The 22103-nt window shown below is 33.8% G+C and overlaps 1 long non-coding RNA gene and 1 pseudogene across 1 annotated transcript; both read left to right on the top strand.

Moving 5' to 3' along the window:
• The first annotated feature begins 14548 nt into the window (after nt 1-14548).
• On the top strand, nt 14549-17239 carry LOC131176295 (subtilisin-like protease SBT1.6; annotated as a pseudogene).
• Nucleotides 17240-20599: 3360 nt separating this feature from the next.
• On the top strand, nt 20600-21609 carry LOC131176328 (uncharacterized). The gene is made up of 2 exons (XR_009146437.1): nt 20600-20715; nt 21292-21609. It is a non-coding gene; the product is annotated as an uncharacterized LOC131176328 (long non-coding RNA).
• Nucleotides 21610-22103: the final 494 nt, after the last annotated feature.

The raw sequence follows: 22103 nt of genomic DNA, 5'->3' as shown, positions 1-22103 counted from the left end.
TGCTTCCCTATGGTGCACCATGATTAGGGTGTTTGTAAACAATCTTTGTTTTGGTACAGTTATTTCAAGACAGAGTTTTGTTTTTGCAGAAGAGTTAGAAAAACTCCTAGTTAGGATTCAAGACCCTAGAGATTGAAAGGTCGCAGTTGGGTGATAACTAGAGTCAGTGACTTAGTTATCCTACTTTGAGTGCAGAGTTAGAGCATAAGTGGCACGAGACTAGAGGTTTTTAGTATGATTGCAGTGTAATGGTGACACCAACTTGGTGGGATCATTTGGTCTCCAGTATGAGATCGTTGGCAGTGTTGGCATTACAGTGGACGTATTGCCTAAAGTTTAATGAAGATAACACCTCCTTCGTGTGACATTGGAGTGTAAGTAAGACTCTACTCCCTAAAAGGAGATTGGAGGTTATGAATAATATTTTTAGCCTACGAAATGACATTCTAAGAAGGTTAACAATATAAAAAGAGAGCAGACAGCTTTATATGGTTTTGGTAATGGGGTTGAGATAGTACCTCTCTTACAGTCAGTTATACTGTAGAGTATGATAATATTTTCTGAGGAAAGACAGAAGAGTACCACTAATATAACGATCTGTAGAATGATGTCTTAAATAGACTGTGGTGTGATAGGAAATAGTGGCTCAGGTATCCCCTTAGAGAGAGTACAATTTTTGTTGTAAGTATAATAAGAGATCAGATCATGATGGATACAGAGCTTCAGAGTAGTAAAGGAAAAAAAAAGATCCTGTAGATTCCCTCCTTGAGGTATTAGAGGGTAGTTTAGAGTTAAACAGAGGAAAAGACAATGACTGCAAGTCAGCGAAAATAAGTCATAAAATACCAGTAGATAAAAGGAAATATAGAAATGAAAATTTGGATAGTTGGTTTTAGATGCAACAAGAGTGAAATTCAAATAACAGTGGAAGTACCAGCCAGAGTGGTTAGAGCACCAATTTTGAGTAACATCAAGGTGTTGATAACTTGATAGAGACAGTGAAGGGTTATAAGTTCCTGACATGATAGTCAGATCAAGAAAGAGAGTAGCACTAAAGAATGAAATAGTCAAGTTCTACTTTGGGTAAGATATAAGAGATTAATTAAAGAGCAAACCGAATAGCCAAAAATAGGACAAGGTCAGGAAGATCAAAGTGTGATATAAGGTATATAAAGTGCCATCCTGAGCAAGGTAAATAGGATAAACTGAAAGGCAATATTAGAAAACCTAGAACGAGGGTACATGAGTGAGGATAGCTATCAAGATATAGAATCCAAAAGTGTAGGACTTAGAGCAGGTCATGGTTCAAGCAGTGTCAGGAGCTAAAACATGGGGTTCAGAGTTACAGGATATGGATCAAACTCTATCTATTTCTGTTTCCAAGATGGAGTAGTCCAAGATGGAGTAGGTAGCAATGGGATAAGTCCATTTAGACTTTTAACAGTATGAGGAAAGTTAGTTGAAGAATGCAACCAGTGCAAGTAAAAGTTATAAGATATGCAATGGTGTCTTGAATTGTCATATCAGGTAAATGAGTGAATTAATAAGTAGTAAGTTAAATAAAAGTAAACCTAACGGTTCAAATAGGCATAATGAACAAAAAGGATAGTGGAAAATAGCACATAGGCTCAGGACCTGAGTAGAGGTGGTGAGATAGCAATTATGGGGCCTGTAATCAAGGATTAGGTAAGCATTTTTAGTATGACCAATAGGGTTACTTTATAAGGAAACATGAATGAAAATGAGTGACAGAACGACAGAAGGAGATAAAGGAGAAAGAGATATGTATGAGTGACGGTCACAAATCACTGAGAAGTACAAGTATAAGAGTTATGACAGTAAGCATGATTGGAATCCATTATTGAAGAGTTTATTAGTGAGAGGTATCTTCTTGAATACAGTAAAATATAGGATGCAAAAGAGTTAAGGTAGGCATAAAAAGGTAGAAATGGAGTACAAGTGGAGATAGAAAATCTTAAAATGATATATCGGGCAAATCGATGGTACAATAGAAGGATTGCTGTAGTTGATATCTTATATAGAGATGATGAAAGTTTAGGGAGAAGACCAAGAAACATGAATGGTGTGTTGATATCAGTAAGAGGAGATTTCTCCTTCTCTTCAAGTTTAGATCGTACCTTTGGCTCTAGAAGTCTACATAAGCAAGGGAAATAATGTTGTGATAACCTAATATTTAAGAACCTGATAGGCACCAATCTGCACACATTCTTATTAAAAAGAAAATGATAGTAAACTCATACCTGATGTTATGTATGAAAGGACGATCAGAGTAGTGACTGGAATTAAGTCGAGTTAGTCACCAGGGCTCACAACCCTTCTGAACTATAAGCTAAAGGAAGAGCTAGTTGTGAATAAGTTTTAGTGGATGAAATTATTGCTAATGGATAACTTTAAGGTTAAAGTTTGGAAAGTTGTGGGCAGTATATATGGTTATATTAAGGAAAATGAACACGTGAAGTATCTTGACTGAAATTATAGTCTAGCACACATTTCCCACAGCCATGTTAGTTCAGCTGCAACTTATAGTTTCAAGGGCTTCTATCTAACTATGATGAGCAATTTCCTACAAAGGGTAGTAGGGAATGATAATGTTCTAATGGTTAAGTTAGGAAATGAGTCACTATAACACCCCTATTTGTATAGCCTAATATATTTCATTGTTCCGGTGACCGGAGTCGGTCCGGACAATTAAGGGGATTAGAACCACACTTAAGACAACCAAATAAGCCTTAAACCCAAATAATTAGTAATTGCCAATTAGTTAAGTATAAATAAGAAAAACAGAACATAAGAAGTTAAATGAGCAGAGAGTCATAGCGATGGGTGACCTTCTCGGGAAGGATTGCGAAGTCAATTTAAACTCAAATTTCGAACCGTAAAATGTGATGCCACGGTCCTTAGGACTATTACGAACACAGTAGAAAAGAGAAAATCACGAAAAAGAACTGTTAAGCCAGTCAAATAATTAGGTCAGGGATCCGGAAGAAATATTGAATTATTTGCAAACCGGGTTGAACCGGCGATGGGCAATTTGGTCAATTGACCTCGAGAGCTGACTCCTGACCTAACTGTCAAATAAAATTAGAGAAAAGAAAATTTTGAAATATATAATTAAATTGAAGAAGTTATGAAAAAACAAAAGGAAAAGAAAACAAATTTAATGAAGGATTATGACATCATCATAGTGACATCATACATGAGGTCATAAATAATTTTTATTTACTTGATAATTTGACTAAGTCAATTAGAAGATAAATATACAAATTAAAGAAACAAAATTCATTTTCCTTCTTCTTTCCTCAAGCCATCCGAACCTCCCCTCTCTGTAAACTCCATAGCTTTCCACCATTGATGAGTTATTCAAGCTTGAATAACTTAAATCTCTCACATAAATTTTAACCTTGAACCCTAGAAAACTTCTAAATTACCCTAGAAAGGAAGAACTGAGGAAAGAAAAAGTGAGAAATTGAAGGAAAAAGTGAAGATCAAAGACTTCACCTAAGGTTAGTATTCTAACTTTTAATTTTCTATTTAAATGCATGTTTAGTTACTTAAATAAACTTAGAAACTAAAGAAATGAAATAAAAATAATAATGAGGGACCAAACCTTAATTTCGGTCAACTAGGGTTTTGATATATGTATGCATGAATTTGGTGGATTTAAAAGTGTATGTGAGCTTAATTGTGTTGAATGATTATGATTAAATGCATTGAATTGGTTAAATGCAATTAATTGGTGAACTAGGGTTTTGGACACCTAGGGTTTGGGAGACAAAATGTGGAGAAATGGTGAAATAATGTGGTTGACCTAGTTTGAGGTGAGAAATGGTCATTTTTTACCAAATGAAGTGTGTTGGAAGTGTTGGAGTTGAGGTTAAATTCGGATTCAATGTGGTCATGCTATAGGTAGTAGGACCAAGGTCTCTTTTAGGGACCAAAACTGAAAATTTACAAGCCCAATTGGTGTGAAGCCAATTGGAAATAAAACTAGACACAAAATGACACATTTTTTGTTTAGGAATCATGCCCAAAAAGTGACCAAAACCTAGTAAACAAATTGACCAAATCCGGAAATTCTCAGTCTGCCTTGTACAAACTAACCAAATGAACAGTATTTGTTCATTTGGCCATAACTTGAGCTATGCAGGTCTAAATGACCTGAAATTTTACCAGTGGACAAATGAGAAATAGACCTAAAACTTTTATGAAGAACACAAACCCAAATTATGCCATTAACTTAGTCATTCGGCCACCCAAAATTGGTGACCTAAAACTACCATAACCAAAATTTGCCCAGAAATCTGGGTTAAGTCCAATTCGGTAGCCATGGTTCAAATGGCTATAACTTGAGCTACAAAATTCCAATTGGAGTGATTCAAAAAAGAGAATAAAGTTAAAATAATAGGAAACATTTTCTATGAAGGAAGTTTTTCCAAATTCTATCAGAAAAATGACCAATGGAACAGTGCAACTTAAGACACCAAAACTGAAAATTTACAAATTTACCTAAAAGACTTAGAATTTGAGTAAACAACCAAAACCAACAAATTTAGTGACCAAAATGTGGTATGTGGGTGAAGTTGGAATTCTCATACCTATTAAGCCTTAGAAAGTCAACAAATTGACTTGAATAGTATAGTGAATAGTAACCCCGAAACACAAAATTTAAAGAACGTCGAGTTTAGCACATTAGAGCTAGGTAAAAGTGAATTTAAATTTATTTTTGAAATTATGCTAAGTTATGATACTGAAACACTATAAAACTGTGTGTTTCAGTGAAAAAGAACACTGGAAAAGAACCCGAGGAATCGAGTCAAGGCCAAGAGGCGACTCGCTTAAGGTTTGTGCACAACGTATAATTTCTGTAAATTATTTTCTGTATATTATTTTGAATAATCTGAAATAGTGAATTGTGACATTATTTATGATGCTTTGATTTAAATTGTTGAAAGTTATTGTGTATCTTTGAAATGACAATATTTAACAAATTGTTAAGATAAATTTTGAAACCACAGTGTCATGACCATATATTTGAACACCTCACTAGCATGACTAGTGGGGGTAATCAGTTTCGAATTTTGATTCCTTCTCTGGCTGAAGTGTTGAGGTGTGTACCAGTAGAAGAAGAAATTGAATGGATATCCATATATTTGAGCTAGCTAGCCTTGTGATGTGACTTCTTCTTAGCCTATGGCTATTGAGATTATATTTGTTTCGAATGGCATGATATAACTGTGGGTTTTATAAAATGTGTTTTGACACTTCGAAATGAACTTGTTTAGATTAAAATCTCAAAATTCATGTTTTGTATTTAATTCTCATGTTCAGTCCAATTTTTGAATAAATATGATTTAAACTCTGCATAAAGATTATTTTAGTATGTTGTGCACCATTGAATCCTAGTACTCAGCGATGGCTGTTATTGTTGTTGCAGATATAGAGACTAGAAGAGCAGCAGAGTGAGCTGCTGAGGACAAAGAAGCTACCTACTTTGAAGCTATCAGGTATAATTTATACCCTGACTGTAAATATTTATTTTGATGTATGTAATGCATGTAAATGTATGGACATATAAAATTGATCTTGAGTAACTTGTACAAAGTTTGTAATAAATTTTAGTTTGGATTTTCCTAATGTAAATTTTTAGTATGATGTATATATAAATTGTTTATCTTTAATGAATGAATGAAATTGATTGATAGTATCTTGAGGATTGTTGAATTTTGAAACTTGAGAAATTGGTTGGGATTGTTGTGGAGTTGTTGAGATAAATTATTAGAAGTGCTTTTTTACAGGTATTTGAAGAACTATTTTTTCAAAATATAGATGGCACTCTGTCGAAATTTTTATAAAATTTACGGAAAAATAAAATGGGTCAAAAATTTTAATTAGTTTTCAGTTTTGAATGAATAATTTTAACACCTATTAGAAAATGCTCACCACTTATAAAAGTAAGAAAATTGTTCTAAAATCCCTTGTAGGGTACTTAATGAGTTATCAGTAGGTGAAGTTCGGTAATTTATTAGGTATTCTACGGGATTATGTTATGCCTTACAGAGGAATAAGATGTGACAGACACAAAAAGAGTTTTTTAGGGTCAATTACAAGTGTTACATAATGTGAAAGATATGTTGATAGGAGCCAATCGTAAGGTTAGAATCCCAGAAGTAATGGAACTAGTAATCAAGATAGGACTAAGAGATAAAAAGAAAGTCAAAGTAGATGTTGGGATGGATGTCCTTGAAGGAAAGGCATAAGGGTGAGAGAGGACAAAAGTTAAAGAATAAATACAATAAGTTGAAAAGATATCAACACTAGCAGAAACAGAAAAAAAAAATGGATAAGATCTAAAGGATAGGTGAAAAGCTCAGTAAAGTTGGTTACAATGATGAGGATAAGAAGGAATAAGTATGCTAGGGACACACTAAGGGACATTTAAAACAAATTATGGTGAAATGATAAGATAAAGGAATAATGGAGCCTTGATTTAAGTATCAATGTGTCAGGAAGCACGTCAGATAGTAAGAAATTTCAAGTAGAAGACAAGTAACTCTATTTTCAAAAAAAAATTAGGATATGATAAGTTATTTTGACTGGATAGCTTAGGAATACGTACACTTTTGTTAGGTTAGAGAAGAGGCCCAGCCCACTTTCTACTATTAATAAATAGAATATGAACGATCAATACTTGGATAGATCTCTACATAACTAGTTACATAAGATAGACAAGGGTTGATTTAAGGACCTTAGTAATGACGCAAGTAAATTAGGAATTCAAACTATCATCGGAATGAGAAGATGCATAGGTGTTGACCAATGGGGCCATAGAACAAATAAAGATGTTGAATAAGATACCTATGATAGGTGCTACAGAAAAGCATCTCATAGGATACTATAGGATAAGGAACATAAGTCATGTCTGTAGGAAGCAGAAATTGTTGAAATAGAGGTATGGGGACTGAAGTCACTAAGAGATACGTTAGGGCACAATGAAGGAGATATAAGCACCAAAGCTGATGGAAGTTATGAGATATCAGGTCAAACACAGTGGAGGTATAGTGAGTATTGAAGATGTCAGAAAAAGATTAATGAGTGGTTTGAGGTATGAGTTTCACTGTGAAATGACGATGATAGCTAGGATACTACAGCAGGCTAGAGAGCTATGCTGATCCTAGGCTAAAGGATGTAGAGTTTGCAGTAGGTGATTATGTATTCCTAAAGGTCTCCCCAGTGAAAGAAGTCATGAGGTTTGGGAAGGAAGGCAAGCTGCCACCTAGATACATAGGACCTTTTGAGGTCATTGATAGAGTTAGAATAGTTGCTGATCAGTTGGAGTTACCACCAAGCCTTTCTCACGTCCACCCAGTGTTTCATATTTTCATACTTAGGAAATACATATCTGATCCTTCTCATGTGTTACAACTCGATACAATAACCTTTGAGGAGCAGCCAATAGCCATAGTGGACTTTCTGATGAGGCAGTTGTGGTCAAAATAGATTTCTATGGTTAAGGTTTTGTGGAGGAGCCAATCGGTAGAAGAGTATACCTAGGAGTCAGAGCAGGACATGCGCAATAAGTACTCGTACTTGTCCACTGCGTAATCTTGAAATTATTTATTGTCTTGAGTAAAATTCAAGGACGAATTTTCTGTAAGGGGGGGAGAATGTAATACCTCTAATTTTCAAATAAATATTTTATATGTAAATATAAATATTTTAGTCTAAACCTGATATTGTGAGCTTTGCGTAGGTACTTTCGTTTTGTGGCAATTCGACTGTCACCCTGATCTATAATTTTGAGTCGAGTAGATAAGCTGCTGAATCACTAAGGAACCGAGTCAAAATTATAGGCTACCCCACTATTTTTAGACGTTTCGAATGCATTTCAAGTGTCAGAATTGGCATCGATAAATCCGAACTCCGAGTTTCTTCAATTTTATAGTGCTGAGTTTATAATAAAATTTCATAATATATTTGTGGGTAGGTAGAAAATTATAATTCCTTTTGCTTTAGCTCTATAATATTGCTAAGGACCGCGGGGCAAAATTTTAAAATTTTAGAGCTCATTTGTATAGTTTTTGCAAAAGGGTTAGTTGTAGGGACTAAATAATAATTTTTCAAATTTTGGTTATTGACTGTTTGGATGGGCCCAGGGGGGGCCATGTAATGTGATTGAGTTGTGGTTGTGAGACTTGTGGATATAGAAGTGTATTTTGAGCCATTTTGCAGGTTGGGTAGGTCCTAGGTATAGGGGGAACTCTACCGGATTTTCCGCACAACTTAGGGTGTTTTTGGTTCTTTTAAGCTTGTATTGAGTCGATTATATTAAACAATTATAATGTAATTGTCAGGTGAGCCGGAATAGCTTTCTTCCTCCACTTAGCCATCACATTGACCTTGGTTTACGTTTGTGAGTAAAATATTAATTTTAATTATAATTTCAATATTACTATATATTCAGGCATGCCCATACATTACTTATAAATATATATTTATGTAGTTAAATACCAAGCATGTTTTATATTGCATCTTTATTTGATAAAATATTGTGGATGTTGTTTTTATGGTAATTTGGAGCAGTGTGCGTGTGTTGGCGTGCGTGTGGTGCGTGACATTGGATATGGACAGGAGGGGTAGAAGCGGCTGGAGCTTGACTCGCTGGGACCCGATCCTTTTATGGATAAGTTGGGATAGGCACAGCTCAAGATAATCTCGCTGGCCCCCGCATTTAGTCTATTAAGCGAAAGTCCGGCTTGAGATGTACTCGCTGGCAGAGGTTGGATTAAGAGAGCTGTATAGGGGATCAGCTCCCATATATGTACTGTTTGAATATTATATGGGTGCGTGAGTGCTCCAAATTATCTTTTACTGTTATGATGTGATTTGTATGAAAATTATGAAGGTGTTGCATTCTTGTCATGACCCAACCTATGGGTCGGACCAGCACTAGGACTTGGGCCAGCCTAAAGCCCCGAGGCCCGTAGTAAGCCTAACTATTCCTCAATCCAACTCTAAGGCCCATTTAGGCCCAATTTCAAGAAATTAACTAAATAGAGTCCGACCATAAAATGGACCATTCAAAGAAGAGTTTTTGACTCGCCCGACCTGTAAATACAATATATAATAAATTAGGGAGCTTAGCTCACCCTCCACATAATCAAAATGTCATAACTCAAATAGGAGCTCAGCTCCCTCATCCAATCCCATCATGCTTACAGTTAATAATTTTACAGGTCCAACATAACTTTTATAATACAGGCCCAAAATAAAAATAAGTGCTTCGAATACATGCGAAGTCTAAAATTTAACTCAATTATACAAAATACATTAAATACTATTAATGGACCTGCGAATAAGAAGAGCAGGTTAGTCACAATAAATAATCCTCCTGTAGCCTGGAAAAATAGATGAACAGGAGTGAATGTTCAACTCAGAGAGTAAAATATCAATTTTAATCACAATCTCTATAACTATATAAAGCTAATGCACCCTGTGGAGTGAAATGCAACATCGTCATAATTTTCATATCATAACAGCCAAAAGGCAATTTGGAGCACTCACACATCCAATACTGTCAAGCAATACATATATAAGAGTTGATCCCCTATACAGCCCTCTTAATCCAACCTCTGCCAGCAAGTGTCTCTCAAGCCAGACTTTCGGTTAATAAACTAAATGCAGGGTCCTAATGAGTGTCTCTCAAGTCATATCTACCTTGAAGGACTGGGTCTCAGTGAGTGTCTCTCAAGCCGTGTCTACCCGTCCTATCCATATCCAATACCATACCACACGCATGCAACGCACACACACTACTCCAAATTACCACAAACAACATCCATGGCACTTCAACAATTATGAATGCAATATAAAACGTGCCTAGTGTTTAACTACATAAATACATATTTATAAGTGATGCATGGGCATGCTTGAACATATAATAATATCGAAATTACAATTAAAATTAATATTTTACTCACAAACTTGAACCGAGATCACTACGGCAGCTGTGCGGAGGAGGAAGGCTGTCCTGGCTCACCTGACAATTTCATTGCAATTATTTAATAAATTTGACTTAATAAATGTTTATAAAAGACTAAAGACACCCTAAGTTGTGCTGAAAATCCGGCAGAGTCTCCCCTATACCTATGACCTACTCAACCTGCAAAATGGTTCAAATAACACTTCTAAACTCAACCCATATCTTATCATCATTATATGGGCCCTCTTGGGCCCTCCAAACCAAGCAATAATCACAATATCAAACAACTCAATTATAAGACTTCAAAACCAATATTTTTCAAAAACTATCTAAACTAACTTTAAAAATTATATAAACCTGCCCCGTGGTCCTTAACAATATTATAAGGCTATTGCAATAGGAATCGTAATTTTCTTATCATCTACGAATATTTTATAAATTTTATTCTAACCTAGTACGAGGCAAAAATTAAGTAATGTAGAGTTCGAGTTTACCTATGCCAAATCTGACAATTGGAACGCATCCAGAACGTCTGAAAACGATGGGGTAGCATATAATGTTGACCCGATTCTGAAATGATTCCAGCAGCTTATCTGCTCGGCCTGAAATTACAGATCCAGGCGACTATTGAATTTTCACGAAATGAAAGTATATATGCGAAGTCCACAATACCAGGGTTAGTGTATATATTTACCTATGCCAAATCTGACAATTGGAACGCATCCAGAACGTCTGAAAACGATGGGGTAGCATATAATGTTGACCCAATTCTGAAATGATTCCAGCAGCTTATTTGCTCAGCCCGAAATTGCAGATCCAGGCGACTATCGAATTTTCACGAAATGAAAGTATATACGCGAAGTCCACAATACTAGGGTTAGTGTATATATTTACCTATGCCAAATCTGACAATTGGAACGCATCCAGAACGTCTGAAAACGATGGGGTAGCATATAATGTTGACCCGATTCTGAAATGATTTCAGCAGCTTATCTGCTCGGCCCGAAATTGCAGATCCAGGTGACTATCGAATTTTCACGAAATGAAAGTATATACGCGAAGTCCACAATACCAGGGTTAGTGTGTGTGTGTGTGTGTGTGTGTGTGTGTGTATATATATATATATATATTAATCATTTGAAAATTAGGGATGTTATAATTCTACTCTTTAGGATGCATTAGCTTTAGATAGATATAGAAATTGTGCTTAAAATTAGTATTTTACTCTCTAAGCTAAACGCTCATTCCTGTTCACCTTAATTTTCCAGGATACAGAAGAGTTCTTATTGAGTTTTAACCCGCCTCCCTCATTTGCAAGTCATTTAGTAATGTCTGTTATGTTTTGTATAATTTTACTAAATTCTAAAACTTCACATGTGTTAAAGGTATTTTATTTGATTTGGGTCTGTGTTATAATTGCCACATTGGATTTGTAAACCTATTAAATGCATGTATGATTAGATTGAATGAGAAAGCTGAGCTTCCATTTGATTTAATGACGTTATGAGTATGTGGAGGGTGAGCTGAGCTCCCCAAATTGTTATATATATTGTACTTACAGGTCGGGTGAGTCAAAACTCTCCGTTGTATGGTCCATGTTATGGTCGGACTCTATCCGATTGAATTCTTGAAAGTGGGCTTAATATGAGCCTTAGGATTTGGTTAAGGAATAGTTAGACTTACTACGGGCCTCGGGGGTTTTAGGCTGACCCAGGTCTTAGTGCCAGTCCGGCCCGTGAGTTCAGGTCGTGACATAACTAATTTACAAAATGGTTACTAAATTGTCAAATTAAATGTACCGATTTTTTATAACCAATTATGTATTGGTTGCTAAATGGGTTTCTAATAGTAACCAATAATTTTTAATAAAAAATTTTATTTTTTGTAATTTTAATGATTTTCACAATTGATTTATTTATTGGTTGCTAATTGATTTAGTAACCAAGCTCATTGCAATCAACTGGATCAGTTGTTAAATCGAAGAGCAACTAGTTTTAGTAATTTAACAACCAATTTGATCTATTGCTAATTTTTTTTAGTGTGTGTGTATATGTATATATATTTATTTATTTATTTATTTTTACTAGTTTGATTAAATTTTTTACAAAAAATATAAATCAAAATGATTTTTAATTTTTTAAAATATCAAATCAAAATTTATCATTAAAATTTAATTTTGTTAATTTATTATTGGTTTGTTGGTGTGAAATTGATTAATTTTATTGATTTTCGCTATAGAATTGATTGATGTTAGGCTTCAATCTCTTGGGATAGGGATTTAGGCACTTGGTGTTGGTTGGTGGCATTTAAGGTTGTTAAGCATTTCATTCTAAATTGATAAATCGAATCGATTGAGTTGGGTTTATTTTATCATTTTTCACTATCACATTAAAAGTTTAGAGTTGTAGGTTAATTGATATGATTTACATAATATAGAATATTGAATGAGTTAAAAGTAAAAAAAAAAAAAAAAAAAGAGAAAAAGAAAAAAGAATGAGGTTTTATGAGAGATTCAGTTGTTCAAAGCATTGATTTAGTTTATCTGTGTTTATGTTCTTGTAAAATTTAAATTGTTTTCATTTATTTTTTTCAATTGTTACTCATTGCTTAGTTGCCTGAAATCCTTTGCTTCTTTCCCTTCCTAATTGTTCAATTCTCTTCTTAATTGTCGTTCAATTGTTCAAGGACAAGCCTCTTGAATGACAAACATGGTTTATTTATTTTTCTATAAGTTTGAAATTTGTAACAAATTTTAATAAATTTATTATTTAAATCACTAAATAATAGTGATAGATTAACGGTTCTATCGCTAAATCTATGATTAATCCATCACAAAAATACAAGTTAGCAACAGATTTATTATTGATTCATCATTGCAGTGTCCATTAATAATAAAATTTTGAATGACGACCATAATTTATTGTTAATCAATAATTAATTTAAAAAATTAATTTTTAAGGGTAAATTTTAATTTATCACTCAAACTATCATTGCTAAAATATCAATGATGAACTAATGAATCTATCACTAAAATTTTGATCTATCAATAAATTTATATTTGGTATTTTTATTTTCTAATTTAAAAATATAATGATTGTGTTTAGCCCAAAGGAAAATATCTAAAAGAGGGGATTGGGTTTTATAAAAGAAGAAATTAAAGAAAAAAAATAAAGCCTGTTTAGGGTTTACACTTTTTATAGGCACTCACCAATCACCATTATTTGGATTATATTCTATAGGATTTGAATGGATTTAAACATTTTGTACAAAAAAAAAAAAAGTCCAAATCACAAAAAGAAGACACCCCCACTAATCCAACGGCAATCATTCAACATCATGATTTTGTCACTTAACATTTCCTAAAAGCATAAGAAAACGAGCACCACCTCATTCACTTTAAATCCTTTTTTTTTTTTTCCCTTGTTTTCTTTCTATTTTCCCTTATCAATATTGTCCTTCTCAAGGATTCTGACGTCGACTCGTAAATCTTACTCCTCCTACTATTATATTTTCGGTTTCGACCGTTGCAATCCACCTGGCATGAAATTTCACTTACTAGCTTGGAGTTTGCTCCATTTGAAAATGAGGCCTCTTTCATTAATCATGGCTAATTTAAATGAGTTATATATTATTTTTTAATATCTTAAATTTATTCAAATTATTGTATGACATTTTAAAAATTAATATCTTAAAATGCACAATTTATTTTTTTAATGATTTCAATTGAGAATTTAAATTTAACTCTTTAAAGTCAAGATGATTATAATATTATTGGACTAAGAGAATATTTAATTTAACTTATAAATTAATTAAATTTACTTATAAGTTAAAAAAATTATAAATAAATTAATATTTAATTTATTTTAAAAATTAAAAAATTATTTAAAATAAATTAAAAATTATAAATAATATATTTTTATTTATAATTTATTTATCTATTTTAAAATTATATTTTAACTAAATAAAAATATTATATTTATTCTTATAATTTTTTTAAAATTTCTGCAACACCCTTATTTTAACAATGCTAAATGATATATTATTTTTAGTTATTTTGATAAATTAAATTATTTTTAAGTATTTTTTAATTAAATATTAAAATTATTTAAAATTTAATTTTAAATAATTTAATTAACTAATTAATTATTTATTTTTTAAATTAATTTATAAATTAAAAATATATTTTAAGTCAAATTAAAAATTACCAAATTAAGTACTCTCTAAATCTCATTGATTAATATTATGGTGTGTGCACGGAATAAATGCCCTAAATATAATTAATATTTTTTGTGGCCTAAAATAAATAGTATTTGTAAAATAAAAATAAGTAAAACGACGTCATATTGAATCTCTTAGCATGGACAATTGACTGACTGATATTACCCAGATCCCGCAGGCATAGGGCTGACTCAGCATCATCAGCGTCCCAGGCCCACTCCACTCGAGAATAACTTTTTTTAATTAAAATCACTAATATTATAGTACTAAAGCAAACCAGAAAAAGAATAAAACGACAATTAACTAGAGAAATCTCCAGTATATCTGTCGTTCACCCATACAGCTTACTGCATTCACTCCACTCTGCTGCTCTCAGCTCTCTCATGGCTACATTTCTCCCCACTTCCTTTATTCTGCTCTACTTTTTCTTTTCTTTCTTCACCAATTTTCCCCTTCTAGCACTTTCCTCCGATCAGACGGTCAAAACCTTCATCTTCCGCGTCGACGCTGAATCCAAGCCCTCCATTTTCCTCACACACTACCACTGGTACACTTCTGAGTTCGCTGATCCGCTCCAAATCCTGCATGTATACGACACCGTTTTTCATGGTTTTTCTGCTGCTGTAACTCCAGATCATGCCACATACTTAGGCCAACACCCTTCGGTTCTCTCTGTTTTCGAGGACCGTCGCCGCCAGCTTCACACTACAAGGTCGCCTCAATTTCTCGGCCTCCGAAATCAGCAAGGGCTCTGGTCCGAATCTAATTATGGATCCGACGTCATTATTGGAGTGTTCGATACCGGAATCTGGCCAGAGCGCCGTAGCTTCTCGGATGTCAATCTCGGGCCGGTGCCGGCCAGGTGGAAAGGCATTTGTCAGGCTGGAGTGAAATTCACCCCCAAAAATTGTAATAAGAAGTTAATCGGGGCTCGTTTTTTCCTCAAAGGTCATGAAGCAGCAGCGAGATCAGCGGGTCCGATAAGTGGAATAAACGAAACTATTGAGTTCAAATCTCCGAGAGATGCGGACGGACATGGGACACACACGGCGTCGACGGCGGCGGGAAGGCATTCGTTCGGTGCGAGCTTGGAGGGGTACGCGACTGGGATTGCGAAAGGTGTGGCCCCAAAAGCGCGACTGGCTGCTTACAAGGTTTGTTGGAAAAATTCGGGCTGTTTCGATTCTGATATATTAGCTGCTTTCGATGCTGCTGTTAATGATGGAGTGGATGTTATATCCATCTCCATTGGCGGTGGTGATGGAATTTCCGCCCCGTATTATCTTGATCCTATAGCCATTGGTTCTTACGGTGCCGTTTCTAGAGGGGTTTTCGTGTCATCTTCTGCTGGTAATGATGGGCCTAATTTGATGTCTGTGACAAACCTCGCGCCTTGGCTTGTCACAGTTGGTGCAGGGACAATTGATAGGAATTTTCCAGCTGATGTGATTCTGGGCAATGGGCGTAGGTTATCTGGTGTGTCTCTCTACTCTGGAGAGCCACTGAATGGAACAATGTTTCCTCTGGTTTATCCAGGGAAATCAGGGGGGCTCTCGACTTCATTATGCATGGAGAATTCCCTGGATTCAAATATGGTTAGAGGTAAAATTGTTATTTGCGATCAGGAAGTAGTCCGAGAGTGGCTAAGGGGTTAGTTGTCAAGAAAGCTGGAGGAGTGGGTATGGTTCTTGCAAATGGAATTTCCAACGGTGAAGGGCTTGTTGGAGATGCTCACCTGATTCCTGCTTGTGCTGTTGGGTCTGACGAGGCTGATGCCGTTAAGGCATATATTTCTTCCACGCCTAATCCTACTGCAACTATTGATTTCAAAGGCACCGTCATTGGAATCAAACCGGCTCCCGTTGTGGCATCGTTTTCCGGTAGAGGGCCAAATGGTTTGAACCCAGAGATTCTTAAGCCGGACTTGATTGCTCCGGGAGTTAACATTCTTGCTGCTTGGACTGATGCAATTGGTCCAACTGGACTGGATTCAGATACAAGAAAAACTGAATTCAACATCCTGTCTGGAACTTCAATGGCATGCCCACACGTAAGCGGTGCAGCGGCCTTGCTTAAATCTGCACACCCAGATTGGAGTCCTGCAGCAATTAGGTCTGCAATGATGACCACTGCCAACACATTGGATAATCTGAACCAACCCATGATCGATGAGGCCACTGGAAAAGCATCTACACCCTACGATTTTGGTGCAGGGCATCTTAATCTTGATCGTGCAATGGATCCAGGACTTGTGTACGATATTACTAACAATGATTACGTGAACTTCCTTTGTGGAAATGGATACAGCCCAAAAGCAATTCAGGTGATCACGCGATCACCAGTGACTTGTCCGGTGAAGAGGCCTTCGCCTGAGAACCTCAACTATCCTTCTATTGCAGCATTGTTCCCAAGCTCATCAGTAGGAGCAAAAAGCAAGGCGTTTATCAGAACCGTGACCAATGTGGGTCCACTAAACGCTGTTTATCGGCCAATAATTGAAGCTCCCAAAGGGACAACGGTGGCGGTGAAACCAGCGAGATTGGTGTTCAATCAGCGAATGAAGAAGCAGAGCTTTATTGTGACAATAACCGCAGATACCCGGAATCTGATAATGGACGATTCGGGTGCTGTGTTCGGTTCAATTTCATGGTCGGACGGGAAGCATGTGGTTAGGAGCCCCATTGTGGTGACCCAAATAGATCCATTGTGATCAAATTGTGGATTTGATCAATGGCGGTAGATGGTTAAACTAGTAGTTGAAGCAGTAGGGAAGAAGGTGAGTGAAGTTTAGTAGCATAAGTGTAGATTTTGCTACGCATAGTGAGAAGTCTCTTGGTGGCTTTTTTGTGTGGTTTTCCCTTGCCGTTATGACTGGCAGTTGCAGAGTAGGACTAGGAGGCCCGAAGAACAAGTGGTTCTGAGGGTTGGCTGTTATCTAATTATTATTTGTTGTCTTGTGCAATGTTTTATGTATAAGCTTCAAAAGTTTATATACCCAAATAGATATTTTGAAATGGAAAATGTTTGGTGGATGAAGTTGATCCACAATAAACGTGGATAAGCCGAGATGATAAAGTTATTTTATACATAAAAATTAAATTATTTTATCAAAATACCTTTATACTGTTTTCACGTGAGAATCTAAAGGTTTGAAATTTAAATTTTAAATTACACTTGTTGTATTTATTGTAATTTTAAGTTTTAATATAAATTACAAATCTTAATACAAATATATCACAAATTTTAATATATTTAACTATTTTATTTTTTTTATTCTCATAAAAAAACTATTTATTCATGTAAATTAAATTTAGAAAAAAATTATTCATGTAAATTAAAAAAAAAACTTAGAGAATAGAAATTCCAACAAGTCACAATATAAGAATCTCTTTCGTTTTTTTTTTTTTTAATTCTAAACTTTGTCATTTAATTATTTTCTATGTAAATCATTGTATTATAATTAATTTTTAATCATAATTTTTTATTAGCGTTAACGAATTATATATACTTTTTCTTTTCAAATATATATATATATATATATATATATATATATATATATATATATATATATATATATATATATATTTATATATATATATATATATATGTGTGTGTGTGTGTGTGAAAGTATAAATAATATATTTTTATTTAAATGTGTTGATTAATATTAAAAAACAATACAATATATTACTTTATTTTATTTAAATAAGTTATAGTATAAATTTAAATTTATTAAATTCACTTAATTAATGTATATATGATAATAAATAAATAATAAATATTATAATTTCAAATAAATTCAATGGACTAAATTAACAAAAAAAAAGAATTTATTTTATATAAATAAATAACTTATTTTTACTCAATTTACTTAATTAAAAACTCAAATGACTAAAATTTATAATCAATGTGATATATCATATATTCAAATTGATTCAATTAAATCAATTAAATGATAATTATTATAATTGATTCAAATATTTATGATAAATGTGACGTATTAAATACTTAAAATAATTTAATTGACTTAAATTTATATTCAATTCAGTCAATTAAATGATAATTGTATAATTGATATATGATTAATGTGATATTATATATAATCAATTAATTCAATTGACTCATAATGCATATTTAATTGAATCAATTAAATATAATTTTCATAATTAACTCAAATATACAGATTAATGTGATAATATTATACATAATCAATTGATTTAGTTGACTTAAATATATGATCAAGTGGTATGTCTCATACTCAATTTAATTCAATTGATTTAAATACATATCCAATTAAATCAATTAAATGATAATTATTATAAATGACTCATATGGTTCATTAGAACCATATAAAGTGATACCCAAATTTCCCATTACTAAAAAAGGAAACCTTCAACTGTATATAAAATAAACTTTGTAGCTGAAAACAAATGTTTCTTTATATATATTATTAATGCGATATTATATATTATCAATTGATTAAATTAATTCAATTAAAATTAAATTGGCTAAAAGATATTATCAATGTGACTTATTATATACTTAATTGATTCAACTGACTAAAATATATATTCAATTAAATCATTTAAATGATAATTACTACATTTAACTTTGATATATATGATTAACATGACATTACAAATATGAAGATTATATATATATATATATATATATATATATATATATATATATATATATATATATTCTTCATAGAAAAAATGAATATAAAGAAGAAAATTGAATTTTTTTTTTTATAAATGAAAATATAATTTATTATTATTTATTTATTAAAAAAATCAATAAATATAATTAGAGAAAAATTATAGAAAGAGGGAAGAGCATAAAATAAAAAGAAATTTTACCTCTAAAAAATATAAAAAGTAAATAATCGATTTATATCATTGAAAATCTATTAATTTGTATTAAATGTGAATCAAGTTGATCCTCAACCAATCATAATCCTTTTAAAATAGTTATCTCTTATATAGTATTAATTATAGAAATTTGAATATTTATATCAATGGGTAGCCAAGGCCAATGTCGCACACTGATGGCTTGATGCAAGTGCGTGATAGGTGATAACAGATGAAGTGCATTAAAGTGCGGCATTGATGGTGGATGGTTATGGCAAGGGCTGTCAGATTCTGTTGCTTCTGTTGACTTGCAGATTGTAAAGGTGGAAGCCACGTGTTACTTGACAGATGCTACAGCTTCATAATTCAAGTATGCAATACTTTCTATTTAACGTTCAGTACGTAGTTTTATTTCTATTTTTTATGAGGTTCACAGTTCCAAAAAAAATATAGATATCAAGGGTTAATTTAGGACCTGATGACCAAAAGACTGCTACGCGAAATATGCTATTTGGTCGGATACACATCTGCCAATACTTTAAGCATCCTGAAGCGGCTCAAAATCACGGAAAATTGGCCACAAGCGAGTCCTTTTAAGGGTTCCCTCTCACTGTATTACTTACAACTATGTAAGAGCAAAAACATATTTTTTTTTTTTATAAGTGTTAACTTAATAAAGAAAAAGTATATTTTTTAATATAATAAATATAACATCAGTAAATATAATCTAAAAATTTATAATTAAAAGTCATAAAAAATTTTATGTTGCTTAAATTAAAAATAATAGAATTTTTTTATACAATTGTTATAAATAAAATTTGAACTATCATGATTTTTTAAATATATATATATATATATATATATATATATATATATATATATATATTATAATTTAGAATTATAATTGTATTAGAGTTAAAATTGTTGAAAAATATTAATAGTGTAACACCCCTGATTTTTATATATTATTATTGGGCTTCGTGTAGGTATCCTCAATTCGCGGAAATTCGACAGTTGTCCGGATCTGTGAATTTCCGCATGCACTACCTACGGAAAAGTCTCCGAATTGGATCGAGATTTTGGCTACCCCACCATTGTTAGGCATCCCGAGCACGTTCCCGAAGTCGGAATCGGCAAAGGTAAACCCGAACCTTGCTTTTTCGTAATTTTCTAGTGCTTAAATAGGATTAAAAATCCATAAAATATTCGTGGTAGCTTAGAAAATTACGATTCTTTTTGCAATAGCTTAGTAATATTTCTAAGGACCATGAGGCGTAGTTTTATAATTTTTAGAGCTTATTTGAGCAGTTTTTGCAAAAATAATCAATTATAAGGACTAAATTGAAATTTTACATATTGTGATGAATGATTGATTTGATGGGCCCAAGAGGGGCTGTGTGATGTGATTGAGTTGTGGATATATGGATTGTGGATATTGAAGTGTGTTTTGAGCCCTTTTTCAGGTTGGGTAGGTCCTAGGTATAGGGGAGACTCTGCCGGATTTTCGGCACGACTTAGGACGTATTGGGTCTTTTCTTGATTTGTATTGAGTCATTTGTATTAAATGATTGTAATAAAATTGTCAGGTGAGCCGGGACAGCCTTCTTCCTCCGCCCAGCCGCCTCAGTGACCACCGTCAAGTCTGTGAGTAAAATATTAATTTTAATTGTAATTTCGATATTATTATATGTCAGCATGCCCATGCATCACTTATATGCATATAATTATGTAGTTAAACTCTAGGCACGATTTATGTTGCATTGATAACTGTTAAAGTGCCATGAATGTTGTTGCGGTAATTTGGAGCAGTGTGCGTGCGTTGGCGTGCGTGTGATGTGGTGTGGACTATGGATAGGACGGGTAGTCACGGCTTGAGTTCTTCGCTGGGACCCGATCCTTCGAGGGGTAGTCACGGCTTGAGTTCTTCGCTGGGACCCTCGATTTGGTTATTAAGTGGAAGTCCGAGCTGAGTTCTTCGCTGGCACCAGGTTGGATTTAAGAGAGCTGTATAGGGGATCAGCTCCCATATATTATGATTGATGTTACAGGGTGCGTGAGTGCTCCAAATTTACCTTTTTGATGTTATGATGTGAAAATGATGTTGATGTTGCATTTCACTCTACAGGGTGCATTAGTTTTAGATAGTTATAGAGATTATGGTTAAAATTGATATTTTACTCTCTGAGTCGAACGCTCACTCCTGTTCAATATTTTTTTCAGGCTACAGGAGGATTTTATTTTTGGTTAACCTGCTTTTCTCCTTCGCAGGTTGTTTATCAATATTTGTGTAATTTTATTTACTCCTAGAATTTCCGCATGTGTTAGAAGTATTTATTTGATTATGGTCTGTAATATTATTATCATGTTGGACCTGTAAACGTATAATGATATGTATGTTTGATGGATTGGATGAGGGAGCTGAGCTCCCATTTATTTTTATGAGGATATGAGTATGTGGAGGGTGAGCTGAGCTCCCCAATTGAGTATTTATTATGTTTACAGGTCGGGTGAGTCGAAAACTCCCCGTTGGAAAGTCCATTTTATGGCCGGATTCTGTCCGTTTGGTTTCTTGAAATTGGGCCCAAATGGGCCTTAGAGTTGGGTTAATGAACAGTTAGGCTTACTACGGGCCTCGGGGGCTTTAGGCTGGCCCAGGTCCTAGTGCCGGTCCGGCCCATAGGTTGGGTCGTGACAAATGTGGTATCGAGCTTAGGCTCCAGATTCATAGGAAAAATTATCTAAGTGTTGGGATGAGTCTACTAGGTGTCACTTGCGGAGTAGAGGATTCTGTTTCGTCTTTTACTGTAATTCTTTGTTTCTAGATTCTACGATATACCTCGGAAATATAAGATTACCTCGCTTAGTGTCTTGATTTTCGTGGAGTACATGAAATGTGAAATAGAGTTAGTAGACATGTGAGGTCTATCATGAGGATCGTACTCCAAGAAATGTTATATTTTTGTCAAGATGGGTTTAAATGGTGTGCCCATTTCGTGTGTAAGGCACGAGTACATAAAAGTGAGTCTTAAAAG

The sequence above is a fragment of the Hevea brasiliensis genome, unplaced genomic scaffold (assembly GCF_030052815.1).
Source record: "Hevea brasiliensis isolate MT/VB/25A 57/8 unplaced genomic scaffold, ASM3005281v1 Scaf1, whole genome shotgun sequence".
Classification (NCBI taxonomy): domain Eukaryota; kingdom Viridiplantae; phylum Streptophyta; class Magnoliopsida; order Malpighiales; family Euphorbiaceae; genus Hevea; species Hevea brasiliensis.
This window is presented reverse-complemented; position numbering and strand designations above follow the sequence as displayed.